The 16,952-nt window shown below is 38.7% G+C and overlaps 1 protein-coding gene and 1 non-coding gene across 4 annotated transcripts in view; one reads left to right on the forward strand and one right to left on the reverse strand.

Annotated features, from left to right (window-relative positions):
- Positions 1-16,952, forward strand: part of JAM2 (junctional adhesion molecule 2) — a 67,070-nt gene that overhangs the window by 19,035 nt on the left and 31,083 nt on the right. The gene's annotated exons all lie outside the window — the stretch shown is intronic.
- Positions 1,265-1,337, reverse strand: TRNAR-UCU (transfer RNA arginine (anticodon UCU)). Its single transcript has one exon. It is a non-coding gene; the product is annotated as a tRNA-Arg (tRNA).

The raw sequence follows: 16,952 nt of genomic DNA on the forward strand, positions 1-16,952 counted from the left end.
AAAGCTAAGTTACCTCACCAATGAGTGTGTAGAATAGTAATGTTTTTTTCCCAGAGGACAGTGGATTCCCATCTTTTACCTGAAGGAATATCCATTACATTTGCCCTGACAGGGTGACTCTGGGGCATGTTCAAACTGACTGGGATGATGGGCAGAATCACCTTCACTTTTTAAATTAATTTTATGAATTATATTTCTAATGTATATTTGACAGTGATACATTATCGAATTTATAGGTTAAATATCCGTGTGAAATGTCTCTACTGGATGGTTCAAAGAAGCTCCTTATATTTTAAACCATAAATGTCACATTTGTTCACAAGGAAGCAAAAAGTATGATGTAAATAAAATGGGGCTTGGGATCCAAGGAACTAAGATTGTGTCAGTTCTGCTCTTAGTAATGATATGGCTTTAGAAAACACCTTAATTTTATTCAGGTCTTATTTTCCTTATTTGTAAAATGAGGGAGGAGGTTTGATTTAATGATGATAATGTTTTTTATAATTTAACGTTTTATATTTTTTAATGGGGGAAATGTACCATACTTAGCCTGTGATGATAAAATTATGTGGAGTTGTGAACATGTTTTAATTCTAAACTGCCTTTTTCAGAGTTCTTATTGGTTAAAACACAGAGTTGGTTTTGAAAAGAAGCAAGACGTGGGCTCCAAAAGTGGCTTGGTATTCATGGAGCTCATATCTTCATGTATATTATGTTTAGTTTCTATTTGATGCAGTAGGCAACAGGAAGTTGCCGGAAGTTTTGATGAGTGAAACAATATGCCAGAAAATTGGTATTTGAAGTAAACAATAATTTTGACCTCTACATGTAGGATAGACAGGAGGAAAAAGGTAACTTTAGCCCAGGTATTAGGTAATACAGTCCAAGATTAAAGTGGTAGCTGTCAAAAAAATTGTTTAAAAAGAGTTAAATCCAGAAGACATTTAAAATAGAAATTGGTAAGTCTTAGTGCTTGATTAAATATAGGGGACATCAAAGAAATCAGAACAATACTTCCAAGTATTGTAAACATGAAGAACCAGAGAAATCATAGTATTTAAATGGAAAAGGAGTGATTATTGTCTATAGTTCAGGAGGCAACAAAATAGCCAACTAGAAATGTCTGTATAGACTATTGGAAAGAGTGTGAGAAGCGTAACTCCTCTGTACCTATCCCCTGTATGTATGTATGTATTGCATGTATGTATGTATTTATAATATTTACATTTTTTTTGGCCACGCCACGTGGCATGCAGGATCTTAGTTCCCCGACCAGGAATCGAACCTGTGCCCCCTGCAGTAGAAGCGCAGAGTCCTAACCACTGGACCGCCAGGGAATTCCCTATCCCCTATATTTAAGTGGTAAATAAAAGCAGTAAAGTAGATTCACTCTGGGAGAAAACATGCAGGTAGATTAGTAGGGGGCGAAGGACTGACCTCGGGAGAATGTGCTCAGTTAAAGAATGTAAAGGAGCAGAAACAATGAAGAAAAAGTGCCCAGGGAAATAATAGACAAGCAACAGAACACTGTCATGGATGAGGGGAGGAATTTTGCCAAGTCAGTTGTTACCTGGAGGCTAAGAAGGATGAAGAAGGGGAAAGATCAGAGTGAAGTAACGGGCAACCTGAGGGATTAAAAAGTAAAGAAAGAACAAAATTAGCATTTGAATAGAACTCTAGGATTAAAAAAAAACTTTCACCGGAATTATGTTATTTAATTCTCGTGTTAACATCCCTTTGTGGTACCTAGAACTATTTTTATCACGGTTTCATAAATGAGAAACAGAGGCTTAGAATGTCTTTAGGGATATGGTACTCAGAGGCAGGACTTGAAGTTAGAACTGCTGACTCCAAATCTCATTTTTTTTCCTTTGTGGGTGACAAAGTATCAGGAAAGGTAGAAGGCTGATGAGATTCGGGGGGAAATGAAGATGCTCTTTCCTGGTGTTCACTTCAGCAACATGATGCACGAGGCAGGGAGAGAGGGAGCTTCCCTCCGTCTTGTTATGTACAGATTTAGAATCAGCACACAGTGCCCTGCAGGCGCAGTGCAAAAATGACTAATTGTTTCTATCGTAATAAGAAGATAATTTGAATATTCTATTTGGAATGTGGTTCATGGTTTAAATATCTTAATGAGTTATTAAATACTTCTTGATATTTCGTATATTTGCACTGTGGTTGTCTCAACATATATAAATGCCTTCCATGTTCACAACTCAAATTGAATTCAGAGCAATATTAACCCGAAGGGTAACCCATAAGCCTGCAATAAATATTTCCTGATCTGAAAATCTTGTTTAAGTAAATGGGAAAAATATCCAAAAATGAGCATATTCAATATCATCAGGGATTTATTATCGAATTTAGTCAACCTAAGAGCATCACAGATCATTTAAAAGGGAAATGGAAAAAGTCCCTCTAATTTCTAGCCTTTTTTCTAAAAGTTAATATTATAAGATCTTTCAGAATGTTGAGTCCAGGATTTCTAATTAGGCTTCGGGCACTTATAGCTTAATTAATATGAGTCTCTGTGTTATATCTTTTTTAAAAAATAAATTTATTTTTTTTTGGCTGCGTTGGGTCTTTGTTGCTGCTCACGGGCTTTCTCTAGTTGCGGGGAGCGGGGGCTACTCTTCGTTGTGGTGCGAGGTCTTCTCATTGCGGTGGCTTCTCTTGTTGCAGAGCACGGGCTCTAGGCACGCAGGCTTCAGTAGTTGCGGCACGTGGGCTTCAGTAGGTGTGGCTCACGGGCTTCAGAGCGCAGGCTCAGTAGTTGTGGCGCACAGACGTCGTTGCTCCGCCGCACGTGGGATCTTCCCGGACCAGGGCTCGAACCCGTGTCTCCTGCATTGGCAGGCGGATTCTTAACCTCTGCGCCACCAGGGAAGCCGTGTGTTATATCTTTGAAGGTGGAGAAAACTGGGTTATGATTCCACAATATGCTTACCTTTCCAAAGATTTTTATTGAAGATGTGGATCAGAGATCTTAAAGATCATTTAAAAGGGTGATAGTACATGCCTGAAAAAGAATAAAATAGTTTTAGGCATACTGTTATTGAGAGATAAGAAGACTTAAGAGACATCAATTATCCCAGTTAAATTCATCAAAATTAGTTAAAGTTTTCTTAGCTGAAAATGTTATCCTTTGAAATACAGCATATTGTGAGTAGGAAGAATTATATTGGGCTTCAGTTTGGAGCAGTGAGTAATTCAAAGTTGAAAGAGGTAAGATAGAAAGTAACAGAATTGAAAAGCCTCCAAACTGTATAAAATAGGTCTTGAATAAATCCTGTATCCTCTCCGGTACCCCATTTGCAGTTTTGTTGTGAGGACAGGTACCACCAGTGTATCATGATACTGATCATAAGTTTCACTCTTGAAAAATTAACTTTATGGTTATGTTACATCAGCTGTATAAGTGTAGAGCACTTTCAGTTTATTAAACAAAGCTTCCAAATTTCCGTTAGCTCAGAGTGTGTTCAAGGAATTCAATTGGGAACTATCCCCAGGAGGGGTGTTCCTGCCCCAGGTGGTGTCATGGAGTTCTGTAGGACCTATTTAATTGTCACAGTGATGGGTGGTTTGCGGGGCAGGGACCAGGCTGATAAACGTCTGTGTGCCAAGCCACGCTGCAAAATAATTTCCCTGTGTCCCTCACCTTTCATCCTCCATGACTTCCTCAGATTCCATTGCATGTTCATATAAGTGCAAACTTTTTACCTATGAACACAGTTTTTTTGTTGTTGCACAGCCTTAATATATATCTAAATATACAGTTTTCTATTCTAATGTCCACAGTAACCCGGTTCTTTATTTTTCGGTACCATTTGGGATGGCTTCTGGTTTTCTTACTTCTCTTAAATCCAATTTAATATTATTATTTTTTATGAGCTTTTTTTTTTTGGCCGCGCACCATGGCATGCGGGATCTTAGTTCTCCGACCAGGGATCAAACCTGCACCCCCTGCAGTGGAAGCATGGAGTCTTAACCACTGGACCACCAGGGAAGTCTGTTTTATGAGCTTTTTAAGAAATTTTATTTTTCTAAATATTCTACATATAAGAGAGGTCGTATGGTATTTGTCTTTCTCTTTCTGACTTATTTCACATAGCATAAGGTCCATTCATGTTGCTGCAAATGGCAAAATTTCACTCTTTTTTAATGGCTGAATAATATTTATTCAGCTTCTTTATGCATTTGCCCGTCGATAGTAGTTTCCATATCTTGGCTATTGTCAATAAGTGTAGATTAATATCTGACATCTTCACTGTGTCGTCTAGTGTACTCATGTACAAGCATTTATAAATTGAAATATATATTATGTTACTATAAATTGTTTTCCTTTTATTTCTCCTTAATATTAAAGGAATATTATATTTATATAATATAGATAAATATTATATTTATATAATATAAAAATATATTTATTATATATTATAAATATATTATATATATTTATTATAACTATTATATTTATATTTAGTTTTCCAAATTCTGTATATATAATATAAATATATAATGTCAATTATCTATAAATTTTGTTTCAGGATAATAAAAGAGGCATCAAAAATTTATTATGAAAAGAGATTCTGATAGTGCTGAGAACCAGTGAGTTAAAATAAATAAATGTAAATTACATGTATTTCATCATTGCATTAAATTCTTCAGTTAGTGGCAGTTGAAGGTAGGAAATTTATTATATATTCTATTTTTAGGGAACCAACTTTTCCCTTTCCAAGGTCCATTTTTAGCTGATATGAGAAAAAAAAGTGAAATGGGAGAAAAATGTTAAAAATAATGACACTACAGAATGCACTGCAGGAAAACCATGTGTGCATATATGCACATTTCACTAAAATATGCTAAAGTAGTTTTTTCCTTTTATATGTAGTGAAGGTATTTCTAGTTTAGTGTTATGCAGTGTCAATATTTTAGATTTTTGTACAAAGAGGCTATAAACCTTTAATACAATCAAAGAAATGTTAAAATATAACTAAAGCTTAATACTTCATTTTAATTCAGCTAGTTTTATTCATTGGTCTAGTATGTCAGGTATTGTGCTAGATTAAAAATATATATAGTTTAGGGACTTCCCTGGTGGTGCAGTGGTTAAGAATCCGCCTGCCAATGCAAGGAACACAGGTTCAAGCCCTGGTCTGGGAAGATCCCACATGCTGCAGAGCAACTAAGCCTGTGCGCCACAACTACTGAGCCTGCGCTCTAGAGCCTGGAAGCCACAACTACTGAAGCCTACGTGCCACAACTACTGAAGCCCACACGCCTAGAGCCCATGCTCCTCAACAAGAGAAGCCACCAGAATGAGAAGCCTGTACACCACAACGAAGAATAGCCCCCGCTCGCCGCAACTAGAGAAAGCCCGCGCTCAGCAATGAAGACCCAAACAAAGCAGCCAAAAATAAATAAATAAATTAATTAATTTAAAAAATATATATATATATAGTTTATAGTATATTTGAAATATGTTTTACATTAGGTATATAGTTTATACTACATATAAAATACTGTAAAAGAATTTATAATACATCTGATTTGAAGACAAAACATGTTCAGTCTTGTTTACAACAGACATTTAATTATCTCCTTTTGTGTGTTAAGCGCAATATAGGTACAGTTCCTAATATCACCATGTGCCAACACTACCCAATGGAAGAATCAGATATGTAAGAGACAGTTTGTAAAAGCAAACAAATAAGGGCTCGTAAAAAGTGCTGTGTCAGATAGGAGAATGGATGAGTATGTATAGAAGGACAGAAGGGGCTGGTGAAGCCTTTACCTTTCCTGATATTTCAGCGGGGTGTTGAATTATACAGAGAAGTTCAGCATTTCTCAGGAGAGTGTTGGGGAGCGGGGATTTGAGGCAGAGAGCCTTTGAGACTGCAAAGGCTTTTGGAGTGAAAAGAGCCCACGTGAGTGGGAGCCCCATGGTGGGTGACTTGAACATAGGATATGGAGCGGGGCAGTGATTGAGGGGGAGACTGAAAGACAGGAGCTAGTTCTGAAAGGCCATTTGAAGGAATTTGGAATTCATCCTGAAGGCAAAGGGGAAGCCTCTGAAGGAAGCTAAATATGATCAGATTGTGTTCTCAGAATCTTAACTCGTGTAGGAGGGCGGCAGATGAATTGCGAACTTGTCCACATCTGTATTCATTCTTGGCTGTTTCCCTCCTGAATCAAAGGAAGTGGAGTGTCTCCTGTCGAAAGCTAATTCCTTACTTGTGCTCATGATGCTATTCTTCTAGTCTCATTGGATCCTTTTCTTCAGCATTTATTCCCTATCTCATATATCTTCAACTTATCTTCATTATTAACTCTTTTATCACAGGCTATAGACGTGTTCAAGTCTCGCAATTTTGAGAGGGAAAAAGATCCACCATGATTCTATAGTCAAACATCTTGAATTGATGCTCTATATTTATTTTCTCCATTTTTTACTGACCATTCAACCTGCGTCAAACTGCCCTTCCCACGCCATTGAAATTGCTATCGTTGTATCATCAGTAACTTACTAGTTCCTAAATTCACAGCTTACTTTCATCAAAACCTTACTTGACCTCTGGGACTTCAGACATTGTTGATACTCCCTTTTTGCAGGTCTGCCCATCTTTGATTTCCATGACATCATTCTTTCCTGGTTTCTCTTACTTCTCTGATTGCCTCTTCTCAATCTTCTACATATTTTTCTCTTGGACTTTTTCTCTCTTATTCTACTATAAATCATATCCCTCTCTTGGAAAGTCACAATACTCCTTAGCATATTAAGAGCTCTGTAAAGTCCTACAATAGATAACTTTGTTTAACTTGCTAACCCAATGTTTGTCAAATCTTTATGACCATGGAACCTTCTTCTTCTATGAAATGCTAAAAGTCAATGGCCAATCTGAGGGATGGGAGACAGAAAAGGAGCATCAGAAAAAAGAACCAGGAGGGAAATGGTGTCACAAAAGCCACCAAATGAGCCAAATCATAAAATGCTATTTAATTTTATCAAAGTAGATTGGAAAGGAAAGTTCCATGGGTAGTCAAAATGGCATTCAGAGCTTTCACAGGAGAACTTCCTAGCGGTGGTGAGACTTAAGAGGGACCTTGAAGATTGGAAAGAATTTTAATGGAGAATTTTAATGCCCACACCTCCCCTCCAAGTGAAGACTTATGTGAAAATAATAAGGAAGATTAAATTAAACATGTTCTTGGAGATATAGACATGGCTCTGAGAAGGGTGTTTGTTAAAGTTTAAAGAGGAGTGATTGACTTTGTAAGTTTATTCTAGATGAGCTTTCTCAGAACATAAATGATTATGGAACATTTCTTAAAATTACAGTGTATTGCTGAACCTCCAGAAGGAACTCCTAAGATACAAAGAACACTTGTATTAAATTAGACACTCCAAAATTAATTTATTACTGTAATTCCTTATGATGCTTGTATTAGTCAGAATTCTCCAGAGAAACAGAACCAATAGGATATGTGCGTGTGTATAGATATAAATATATAGATATATAGATTTATTTTAAGGAATTGTCTCATGCGTTAAAAAGGCAGGCAAGTCCAAAATCTGCAGAGTGGGCCAGCAGGCTGGAGACCAAGGAAGAGCCAACGCTGCAGTTCAAGTTCCAAGGGTGTCTGCTGGCATAATTCCTTCTTGCTTGAGGGAGCTCAGTCTTTTGTTCTATTCAGAACATCTACTGATTAGATGAGACCCACCTACACTATGGAGGGCAATCTGCTTCACTCAAAGTCTACCAATTTAAATGTTAATCTCATCCAAAAACAGCCTCATGGAAACATCCAGAAAAATGTTTGACCGCATATCTGGGCAATGTGGCCCAGCCAAGTGAACACAAAATTAGCCATCACATTGCTATTTTAAATCATACATCAAAACTTTTAAAAAGCAAATAATTTTGTTTTAAAAGATAAAACTTCTCACCTTTGTGGTTATTAAAATTAGAATTTTCTATTAAATTTATTTTTACTTTTAGGTGACAAAGATGTTTTTAAAACAAGAATGGTGATTTATGGCATTTTAAAATCACATTTAAGGTAACTACTCAGAAAGATATTTTAGGAGTTGACTCATCATTTTTAGCGTCAAATATGTTTAATTTTTTGTTGCAGCATAATATGAAAATTGATTCTCCACAGTGACGCTGTGATAAACTAAGTGTTTTTAGTTTCAAATTGGCTGCTTCAAAATTTTTTATTGTTTAATCTTGTGCGTCTCATCCCTTAATTTAAAAAATTAAGCATAGCTCTTTATATTCCATTTTCATTTTCTCCATAATTAAATTCATTTCCATTCATTTGGCAAATATTTATTGAGTATCTACTACACATCATGCATTATTCTTAGCCCTTGGGCTATTGATAAAGAGATAAAGGCCCCTGCCCTCAATACATAAGTACATTATATACTATGTTAGAATGACAGGTTCAATGGAAGAAAGAGAAATCAAAGCAGGATTAAGGGAAGCAGGAGTTTGAAAGGGAAAAGGTCAGGTGCAGGTGAGATTGTGATATTAAACAGGGTCATCAGAGTAGACTTCATCAAGGAGGTATCTTTTGAGAATAAACTTGAAGAAGTGAGGGACTTTGTAGACATCTGAAGGAAGAGGCTTTCAGGAAGAGGAAATAGACAGAGCCTGGCCTGTTTTGAGGAAGAAGAAGAAGGCCCTTGTCCCTGGAGCAGAGGGAGGGAAGAGTTAAGGCAAGAAGGTCTGAAAGGCAATGAGGCCAAATTGTATAGAGCCATCTCGGCCAATGAAGGACTTTTACCCTTACTCTGGTGGAATAAAGAAGTAATCCAGGGTGCCACGATCTGATTTAGCATTTTAAAGGATCACCTTAGTGTATGTGTTGAGATTAAATTCTGCAGGAGCAGGATAGAGTAAGAGACCAGTCAGGAATTTATTGCCGTGATCCAGGCAAGAGACAGGGGTGCTCAGATCAGGTGGTAGCAGTGGAATTAGTGAGAATGGACAGTTTCTGGATGCATTTTGAAGGTAGAGCTAATAGGGTTCGCTGATGAACTGGATATGGCATGGGCTTTGGGAAGTGGAATCATTAAAGATAACTGCAAGATTTTTGGCCAGAGCAACCAGAATAATCATCTGAGGTGGGGAAAGTGGAGCAGGTTTAGAAATAAAGATGAGGTTCGGACGTAGTGTTTGAAATGTCTGTTAAACCTTCAAGGTTGAATAGGCGTTTGGATCTGAGTCCAGAGTTCAGCAGAGACACCTAGACTGGAGCTATGTATTTGGGAGTTGTTAACATCTGGGAGTGTTTAATGCCCTGAGTTTGGATCACATCATTAAGGAAGGAAGTATAGACAGGGAAGAGGAGCTGTCCCATCATCAGATCCATGAGAAGGAAACCTAGACAGGTGTGTTGTCCTGGACGTTAAGTGCAAAAAGCATGTAAAGGAGAAGGGTATGATGAGTTGCGTGAGATTAAGGGAGTTAGGGAAGGTGTCATCCTAAATCATGTTTTACAAATGGCAAAACACAATCCAAAGAGGCTATAACTGTCCCAAATATGTCAAAGCAAGAATTGAAACCTAGGTCTTCCCTTCTCTAGGCAGCCACTGTAATGAAGAAGTCAAGCTCGTCATTTTAAAAAGGAAGAAAAATAGGAGTTCCTTGGTAGTCTAGTGGTTAGGATTTGACGCTTTCACTGCCATGGCCTGGGTTCAATCCCTGGTGGGGGAACTGGGATCCCACAAGGCAAGCTGCGCAGCCTAATGAATTAATTAATTTAAAAAAGGAAGAAAAAGTAATAGCTCTAAAAATGCATTCTATATTTTTATAGTCCATCCTAATACATGATTACTATGGAGTCATTTATGAAACACTAAATTTGCATCAACACGTTGGATAAAAAACAATGTGGAGTGAGGAGAGGGAGAGGAGAAACAAATGTTTGTAGAGGTTGGACCCTTGCCAGGATCGAGGCTAAGCAATTACGTACTTTAATTTAATCTTTACAACCTATAAGGAAGGCATTGGTAGCTTCATTTTACCTAAGTGGAAACTAAAGTTTAGAAGATTGAGGCTGTAGCTTGCCCAAGGCGAAGTGACTAATCATTCATAGAACAGGGTTTCAAACCTGGATAGATCTCATTTCCTCTGTCAGTTCTGACTTCCTGAAGACAAAGAATGATTCTGTTTTCATCTGGAATGAAGACTTAGGTCACATTTCTATCAGACTACCCTTTCTGCACCCATCTGGACTTTAATGTTGCTTTTTGTTTGCCTTTGGATGATATTCAGTCAAAAAGCCAACCTGCGGAAGGTGGTGGTGTTGGTGGTACAATACTATTTAGCTCTTTATCCCCATGGGTGAGAAGTCAGTTCTAATATCTCCTCATCAGAAACTTGAAATGCTGAGACTGACTCTACATAATTCAAAATATCTCGCTGATTCTGCCACAAATTCAGTCTTCCTCATGCTGTACAGGATGTCAAAGCCATTTCGCTTGAATTACGTTATGGCAATTAGACTTTTGTTTTTTAATTTATTTTTGGCTGTGTTGGGTCTTCATTGCTGCACGCGGGCTTTCTCTAGTTGCGGAGAGCGGGGGTTACTCTTCATTGCGGTGTGCGGGCTTCTCATTGAGGTGGCTTCTCTTGTTGCAGAGCACGGGCTCCAGGCGTGCGGGCTTCAGTAGTTGTGGCACGCAGCCTCAGTAATTGTGGCTCTCAGGCTCAGTAGTTGTGGCTCACAGGCTTAGTTGCTCCGCGGCATGTGGGATCTTCCCGGACCAGGGCTCGAACCTGTGTCCCCTGAATTGGCAGGCAGATTCTTTAACCACTGCACCACCAGGGAAGTCCCAGCAATTAGACTTTTGCCTGCCATATTTGGACACAAATACCTTTGTCCACCTTTTTAATACTTGATCTGAATAAGGGTCAAAAATTGGATCTCTACTACTCATTTTACGACCATTCCAGGATGTAGCTCTGTAGGCCCCACTGATTTGAATGCATGCAGATTGTCTTAGTTATGTTGAACTGCTATCACAAAAATACCACAGACTGGGTAGCAACAAACATTTATTTCTCATGGTTCTGGAGGCTAGAAGTCCAAGATCAATGTGTTTGAAGATGCAGTGTCTGTGAGAGCTTGCTTCCTTGTTGCAGACTGATACTTTTTTGTTTGTTTTGTTTTGTTTTGTTTTTTAAACAGCTTTATTGAGATATAATTCACATACCATACAATTCACCCTTTTAAAGTAGATAATTCAGTGTTTTATTTTAACATATTCACAGATTTGTGCAACTGTCACCACTATCCAATTCCAAAAGATATTCATTACCCCCAAAAGAAACCCCATACCTGTAACAGTCACTCTCCCCAGCCCTTGGCAACTACGTACTGTTTTCTGTCTCTGTGGATTTGCCTACGCTGGAAATTTCATAAAAGTGGAGTCATAATATATGGCCTTTGTGACTGGCTTCTTTCACTTATAATATTTTCAAAGTTTATCTGTGTTGTATCATGTTATCTGTACTTCATTCCTTTTCATTGCCAAATAATATGCCATTGTATGGCTAGACCTCATTTTATGTATCCATTCATCAGTTGATGGACATTTGGTTTGTTTCGACTTTTTGGATTTTATTAACAACACAGACTGCCAACTCCTCGTATCCTCACATGGTGGAGAGAGAGAGAGAGAGGGCTCTCTGGGGTCCCTTTTATAAGGACACTAATCCCATTCATGAGGGCGTGGCATCCTCAACACCTAATCACCTCCCCCAAACCCTACCTCCTAATACCATCACATTGGGGGTTAGGATTTCAACATATTAATTTTGGGGAGACACAAACATTCAGTCCATAACACAGATGTTCATTAAATCATTTCTTTCAATTGGCCTAGTTGACTAGCCCTAAAAAATGCATTCTGGTGTTAGCTCACAGTTGGATGTGTAAGACCAGTTTTGAAATAAAAGAATGAGTCAGAGAACTGTCTTTAATAAAAGGAAGGGGAAATTATAGTTCTTGGATTTGAGCACCCTAGAAATCAGGGTAACTAACCCTGAGCAATCTTGCCTGACAGTAGTAAAATATGACAGTTAAGCAACGCCAAGCCATTGTTTCCATGTTCTGCTTCAAAATAAATGGTTCTTGTTCCTTTGGCTTCCTGAAGATTAATCAAGGGAAACATGAAGCAACAATAAACTGGGAAGCTTTCCCTTAGTTTTCAGATCTCTTCTGGAAGCATTTATGGTAATAGAATTTAATTAATAACACATGTATGAAACTTAAGGGCTAAAGCTTTTATGAATCATCATCCGGCAGGAGAGTTAAAAACTAAAATTTATTCAACTCTCATATTTTAAGAATTGAAATTTGAGAAGGAGAATACAATTTACTTGGTCATATAAAATCTTAGTATTTTAGGGGCTTCCCTGGTGGCGCAGTGGTTAAGAATCGGCCTGCCAATGCAGGGGACACAGGTTCGAGCCCCGGTCCGGGAAGATCCCACATGCTGCGGAGCAACTAAGCCCGTGCACCACAACTACTGAGCCTGTGCTCTAGAGCCCACGAGACACAACTACTGAGCCCACGTGCCACAACTACTGAAGCCCACGCGCCTAGAGCCCATGCTCCACGACAAGAGAAGCCACTGCAATGAGAAACCCGCGCACCGCAACGAAGAGTAACCCCTGCTCACCTCAACTAGAGAAAAGCCCGCGCACAGCAACAAAAGACCCAACACAGCCAAAAATAAAATAAATAAAATAAAATAAATTAATTTTAAAAAAAATTTTTTTAAAAATCTTACTATTTTAAAGGTTGAACTATCAGACAGTGGACCCTGGAGACCACTTTACTGTGGGTGGTCAAATTTAGAAAGCTAAATAAACTCATTAATAAGGAGCAGTCCATAACTGTGTGCTGGGATGGATTATTAGAGTTCTCACTAAGAAAAATTATACAAAAAAATCTTATCCTTGCAAATTTTACAAAATATGCACAAATTACTAGGCCCTCTTCACTTCACCCCCAGGCCCTTAGGAGGTGTCCAGGCAAGGGAGGGCCCCAAAGCTTAAGCCTTATTAAACTCAGTCAGTCTGTCTCCTGTTATGTGTCTATTCATTGTATTCTATAAATCTTCTAATTCAGAAAAAGATCAAAAACATTAGCTGTGCACTATCTTCATTTGAGAAATGCAAAGATAACTTCATTTGCAGATTATAAATTTAACAGACTGGTGATATTAGAGAGCTTTTTGATACTCTTTATGCTAGTCTCTGTAAAACACAATTTGTATTCATAGCTGCATGTTCATGCTTTCAAAACATAACTTTTGCTGCATTTAACGGTTGCTATTGATTCCTGAAATTCAGTCAGTAAGGTGGAGAAATAAAACTCTTGAAGTGGAAAGAAAGTTTAAAACAAACATCTATATAGAGTAGGGGATAGAGAGAGCTTAACAGATGGTAAAGAGCTATCTTCTCACATATGTTGCTTAAGTGGATTTATAAATATCAAATGACTGTAGAATAACCATTTCATTGTCCCCTGGCCCAAACAGCCACTGAATAATCTGTGTTGTCAGTTGTTAGGACTTTCTGTGCAGATCTGCGTATCGTAGAAATTCAGAACCAGAGTTCAGAATCCAGATTCAGAAGCTTGGTTTTAGATCTTTGCTCAGAACTGATCAAAATTCTGGAGAAGTGACTAACAATACGTCTTCTCAAAAACTGTTTATTTGACAATTATATTAGTATGTTTTTGCTGCTGAGAAAAGTAACTATCGAATGCTGGTGGTGGTTCTGGATTTTAATCTTGAAAAACTATATTGAAGTTTAAGAATTAGCAACTATAATTTTAGATTAAAGGGCAATGAATAATCTTAAAGTATCAAGTTCTCAAAGCCTGATGTACCATCTGTATTTTAAGGATGTTCCTGAGACACAACCCAGACCACAAATCAATTAGTGAAGAGAGACACTCAGGTTTATCTCCCATTTTAGTATCTTGGCCATTGTCTATTTTGATACTTGACATCTTTAGTAATGATTTCTTATTTTACACTAACAGAGTGTTAAGGCCATTGTTTTCTGGCACCCTAATCTTAGGGAGAATGAATTAGGACATAGAATGGTTAATATCCATGCCTTACATTGAGTATGTGATTCCTATTAGCATCAGTGTTGGAAGATGGCATTTCCTCATCTTGTCTGAGAGTCTGCTGGATTTGAGTTGACTGTTGTTGTCTATCTAAAATCTATAGTCAATGCCACTGGTGAACAAGTTGTGTTTGGCTGAGGTTGTCACTTGGGGAGTGTCAAAGAAAGATCTCAGAATGCTCAAAGGGCTTCTTTCATGTCCTAGTGGTGAGTATCTGGTGAGAAATTCAGCTACCGATGGCTTTCTGATGCTGTTGGCCACCATTAAACATTTGAAGATGTGCTTGAAGAACATTTCTTTGAAATTTTTGAGAATTTATTTTACTGTAAGAAGTTAATTTATTTACTTCATTGCAAATATCACATGAAAAATTTAATCGTCCAGTTTGTGTAACGGAAAACTGTCAAAGTTTCCCTAAATTTACTAACGCATATAGTTTTATGAAAACAACTTATACTTAGTTCCAAAGCATCATTTGTCCTTCTTGTATTCAAATGATTAAAAAATCAGAAAAGGGAGGGAGCATAAAACTTTTGTGCAGTATATAACAAATATACAAAGTTTGTTCAAATTAATTCATTCACCATAAACATCTGTCCGTTAACACTTTCTCTGTTAAAATGGCAATTTGTTATAAACTCCCTGAATAATATTTTTACAACCCTAAAGATTGATAGTGGATGTGAAGTTGTCTGCAGAGTGCCTGAGAGTAGCATTGTCTGATACTGATTTCTCCCAAAGCTTTGCACAGATCTGAGAATGGGGGATGAGGGGGTGGGGTGGGAGGAGGTCTGTGGAGCCAGACTAAACTATCTGTCGGTAGATGCACATCTTGGCTTCCCTGCTTTCAAGTGTTGTGACCCTGAGCAAGGTACTTAACCCCTCTCAATTGTCACATCTGTCAAATAAGGATATTAACAGAGTGGAGTCACATCTTTGTTAGATGCTAGGTTCTTAAGGGGAAAATTTATTCATTGTCAAAATCACCCTTAAATTCTTTAGGTCATCACTAACTCACCAGGACATCAGCCATGGGTAGCTCCAAAGTCAAACACATCTTCTATTCCTCCTTGTGCTTTGGTGTGGCTCTCCTTTCTCTGAACATAGGATGCCAACGTCTCATTAATAAGAAGGGCCAGAATGGCCCGAGACTAGAAGAACGTGTCCATCTGTGTGTCTGTCTCTCTCTCCCTTTCCCTTACTCCCTTCCTCTCCCTCCTCCACCCTCTCCTCTCCCTCCCCTTCTATGACCTATTATGGTTGAATGACAGATAGTGAGAGAGATGAGTATATTATCTAATATATCCTAATTCCTACCTCATTGGGTTACTTTCTATCCATATAAATGTTTATCTGTAATAAATACTGGATGGTATTATTGTTACTGCTAGCCCTATGGATTTTTTAAATATTTGTTACTCTAATAATTGTATATAAGTGATTAAACCACATGGCTAAGGGCTTCCCTGGTGGTGCAGTGGTTAAGAATCCACCTGCCAATGCAGGGGACATGGGTTAAGCCCTGGTCCAGGAAGATCCCACATGCTGCGGAGCAACTAATAAGCCCTTGTGCCACAACTACTGAGCCTGCGCCCTAGAGCCCGAGAGCCACAATTACTGAGGCTGTGTGCCCCAACTACTGAAGCCCGCACGCCTAGAGCCCATGTTCCACAACAAGAGAAGCCACCGCAATGAGAAGCCCGCGCACCGCGACGAAGAGTAGCCCCCGCTTGCCGCAACTAGAGAAAGCCCGCACGCAGCAAAAAAGACCCAATGCAGCCAAAAATAAATAATATAAATAAATTTTAAAAAAGAAAACACATGGCTATTTTTATTTTTGAAAACTTATGAAATAATTTATGCCCACAGTTTTTATGACTTGCTCTTATGCACGGTATTCTATCTAATGAATTTTTTTTTTTTTTAATGGCTCTGTTGGGTCATCATTTCTGTGCGAGGGCTTTCTCTAGTTGCGGCGAGCGGGGGCCACTCTTCATCGCGGTGCGCGGGCCTCTCACCGTCGCGGCCTCTCTTGTTGCGGAGCACAGGCTCCAGACGCGCAGGCTCAGTAATTGTGGCTCACGGGCCCAGCTGCTCTGCGGCATGTGGGATCTTCCCAGACCAGGGCTCGAACCCGTGTCCCCTGCATCGGTAGGCAGATTCTCAACCACTGAGCCACCAGGGAAGCCCTGTACTTTTTTAAAAAAAAATTTTTATTGGGGTATAGTTGATTTACAATACTGTGTTAGTTTCAGGCGTACAGCAAAGTGAATCAGTTACACATATACGTATATACACTCTTTTTTAGATTCTTTTCCCATATAGGTCATTACAGAGTATTGAGTAGAGTTCCCTGTGCTATACAGTAGGTCCTTATTAGTTAGTTATTAGTCCTTATTTATTTTTGGCTGCGTTGGGTCTTCGTTGCTGCACGTGGACTTTCTCTAGTTGTGGCGAGCAGGGACTACTCCTTGTTGCTGTGCACGGGCTTCTCATTGCAGTGGCTTCTCTTGTTGCGGAGCACGGGCTCTAGGCGCGCAGGCTTCAGTAGTTGTGGCTCACGGGCTTAGTTGCTCTACGGCATGTGGGATCTTTCCGGACCAGGGCTCGAACCCGTGTCCCCTGTATTGGCAGGCAGATTCTTAACCACTGTGCCACCAGGGAAGTCCTCTATAATGTACTTTTAAAACAAACAGAAAACCTCTGTAACATCTCAGTTTTTCCTAATCATGTTTTCAATGAAAAGTGTTCACTTAAATAACACTTTTATAGTAAATTTTTAAGCTGTG

This window comes from Eschrichtius robustus, chromosome 6 (assembly GCF_028021215.1).
Source record: "Eschrichtius robustus isolate mEscRob2 chromosome 6, mEscRob2.pri, whole genome shotgun sequence".
In the NCBI taxonomy this organism is placed as follows: Eukaryota; Metazoa; Chordata; class Mammalia; order Artiodactyla; family Eschrichtiidae; genus Eschrichtius; species Eschrichtius robustus.